The sequence below is a fragment of the Vanessa tameamea genome, chromosome 6 (genome assembly GCF_037043105.1).
Source record: "Vanessa tameamea isolate UH-Manoa-2023 chromosome 6, ilVanTame1 primary haplotype, whole genome shotgun sequence".
Classification (NCBI taxonomy): domain Eukaryota; kingdom Metazoa; phylum Arthropoda; class Insecta; order Lepidoptera; family Nymphalidae; genus Vanessa; species Vanessa tameamea.
Window position 1 is genome coordinate 12871243 of NC_087314.1, and position 3551 is coordinate 12874793.

At 30.6% G+C, this 3551-nt stretch overlaps 1 non-coding gene across 1 annotated transcript; it reads left to right on the top strand.

The window, feature by feature from the left end:
• Positions 1-317: 317 nt before the first annotated feature.
• Trnak-uuu (transfer RNA lysine (anticodon UUU)) lies at positions 318-390 on the top strand. The gene has a single exon. It is a non-coding gene; the product is annotated as a tRNA-Lys (tRNA).
• The last annotated feature ends 3161 nt before the right edge of the window (positions 391-3551 follow it).

The window sequence follows — 3551 nt, forward strand, 5'->3', positions numbered from 1 at the left end:
CTACTTCAAATCGTACGATTAAATTAGGTGAATTCAAATATTGACGCCCTCTTTATACTGTAATTAAATATTTGTTCAGTTTTATCGTATGTAAGAAGGAGAGAAGTTGTTGCTATCTCGTTCACTCCGACCGCGATCAAGGGCAGTCAATCGAATATTTATTATATGTTTCCGAATATTTGTATTATCTAATTTATTAGTAAAAAAGTTGTTTTCTGACAAATTGTGAATAATTTATATCGCTAAGTTTATTTCAAAAGTAATCAATTTCAATTTTAGGTTTGCTTTTGATTATTAATTTCAGATCCTATGCCAGAGCCCGGATAGCTCAGTCGGTAGAGCATTGGACTTTTAATCCAAGGGTCCAGGGTTCAAGTCCCTGTTCGGGCGGCTCAAATTTTTACTTTTAAATTAAATATTATTCTTATATTATTTCATATGTGACTATTCTTACCATATTTATATTTGACATGAGATATTTGTAATGACTATGTCAAATATAGCGTTTATGTTTATTTTTCTTAACCTTCTTGTGGCATTGTCGTACCTTTCCATCAAAATTTCTAAAAAAAGTTCGATCAAAAGGTTTATTTATTTTTATATCAACGATATACAAAAAAAAATCACAGCTAATTCTCAATAACAAAGCAAGTGTAAATAATCAGTCTGGGAAGGATGAAGAACGATTATATAAACACTAACTATCTATAAAACGAAACGACCTATGTCCTAATTTAGCTGTTATTTCGAAATAGAATGATCATTCCTCAAATATTAATTTTTATCAGCTTAGTCTCAGGACTTATTTCCCAAACAGACGCTTTTAACGACAATAAATCTAACCGCAATACATATTTAGGATAAAAAGCAATAATATATTTTGATACATAGGGCAGTTGAATTTCATTGAACCTGTAAACGTGGCGACTGAGCATTACAAATTACAAAATCACATATCAGATCTCATTACTGTGAGAAATACAAAACGCAAACGGCTCTACAAATGTAGAAATATTTATTAACGATTCTAAAAGAAACGACACACCGTTACAGCCGACAGCGTAAACCAGTGTAATTAGCAATAATTACAGAGAATCCCGATAGTTATCATAGAGCAATGGTGACAGGACTCGTTTAGGCAATAATTATTTAAATTAGACCTCGCGGGTAGGCTGACGTTTTCTCGTCTTAAGATATTTGCATGGGAACTTGGTGCGCTAAAAATACAATTTAATGTTATTTTTATTGAGTATTCTGTAATAAATCCTACAAAATGATATATAAATAATTCATCCTCTTGGATAAAATTGTTTGCATGTTTTGCAAACAAATAAATCTTGGATAAAATTGGTTGAATGCATTGTTTTTAGTGTATTAAAAGACAGGCGGATCAATGAATCAATTGTTAGCCATCGATAATCTTGTTCGTAGATATTCAACACAATCAAACATTTGTTAAATACCAAGTTTGAATCCGTATCTGCTCTTCTTGTTGTCTAAAAACATAGTTCGTTTCTGTCTTGTAGCTGTTTGTCTAGAGAGACATTCTACGGAAGAAGTGACTAAAACGTTTAAAGTTCGGCTAGTTTAACAAACAATTGTTGTTGTCCTATTCCAAAGATTACCTCTAAAATGAGTAAAGGGAACGGCCCTTTACTCATCTTCTTCAAATGTGTTACCAAGGGCACCCCCCAATAGAAATACAAGTCCGTCTAAGTAAATACTCATTATATATTTAGCTGCCAAATCGTAATTTTTAGAATTGTTGTATTTCAATTTAAAGACAGTTCGAGTCAGTGTAAACATAAAACTAAGATAAATTACTAATACTTCTTACAGTACCCGATGTCCATGGGCAGTGTTGGCTCATTTTTAATACGATCTTACGAAACATTTCGCATTAATGTATTCGGAAATTCTTCCTTGTAGTTCGGCAAAATTTGTATTAGTTTTGGTTTGCACCCTCTCTTTGAGATTATCGCAATAAAAGAAAACCAGAGGATTAAAATATTTTTCAAAAATAAGTTTAAATTTCTTGAATATATCAATCGGAACCTGTATTTAAAAGGATATGTTAACGATATCTTGTTTTTCCACCGCTCCTGTCTTTTTTATGTTCATCTAATTGTCGATAGCTTCAGGCTTTTGAGCCGCAAATGCCTCAGAGCACGCACTATATTTTTTATTATAAATTCATAGTTAGACGTTCTTTAATAATGTCATATAAAAAGAAACGAATAAATTGAATAAACCAAACTGTTTAACTGTTACCAAGATGACTTTATCTGCGGTAATTCGGGAAAGAAAAACAAAAAAACTCGTCTGAAATGTTTGTTTCAAATATAAAATAGAAAGATATAAAAAAATATACTTACTAACGGATTCCTAATTATTTTAATTCTAATTAAAATTAACGAAAAAATAAATATAAGTTTTACAGCAACATTTGTTTTTAAAAATTGTAGCTATATCATGTTGGCTTAATATTACGAAATAGTAGTTTGGTTCAGGGAACCGGACCCGAACCTGTGTCGAGCTTTGGGCCATTTCCAGTCTGTTGCTTTACTTTGCTTATATCCTACTGACTGATTTCAGCCACGGCATATGGGAACAATATCTGTACGCTGGCTCAGTCACTTTTGAAACTGGTACCCAACATTACTAAGCTTTCCTGTTTGGTGGTTGAATATACATATATAAGTAACATAGTATTAGCCCATGCCCTGCCGTGTACTGCTCTATCTTAATTATGACTGACTCTTTACTCTAACTTCAGTATAACATATAACATAGAAAACTAAGAATTAAACAATTGCTGCTCAGATTATTTTAAGGTAATATACTTATCAACTGTTGTTTCCGGAGTTATATTAAAAAAAACGTTCATTGTAAAGAAAATAACATTTAAAATAAATAGTGAGGGAATTGAAAAAATTATATTGCACCCTTGTTTTTACAAGGAAATTAACCGGGCCGGCGTCTCAAACACATAAACAAACTTTCTTATGTTGATACCAAATAGAATTTCTTAATAAAGCGATGCATTATTAAGTTCAGTATCTTTGATGTAACCGAATAAACATAATAAATATTCAGGGGGATTTTTATTCAAAAGAATTCTCAAATAACAATTAATATCGTCAAATGGTTTTCTAAATTGAAATACACAAGAAATTCGTGTAACTTCATTAAAAAATATACGAAATTATGAAATATTAACAAGACAGGGGCTTACTGATGAACGCGCGTGAGGAGAACTTCTTTGTTATTAAAAATAGTTTTTAATTGTACGCAAATAATTAATTAGAGTAAAATAATAATAATTTAATTATTATAATAAAATTATTATTATTATTGTGATAAATGTAATTTCATATTTTTTCCTAACTACTATAACACAAATTTAAGCATTTACAATTTTAAATTTATTATAAAATAAGAAAAGGTGACGTTGTCTGGTTCGAGGTTTAATTGGAGTTTTACGAGTAACTTTACTATGTAGTTTACATGCCATCCTGTGCGCTTGTATCATAAAAAAAAAAACTTGTTTA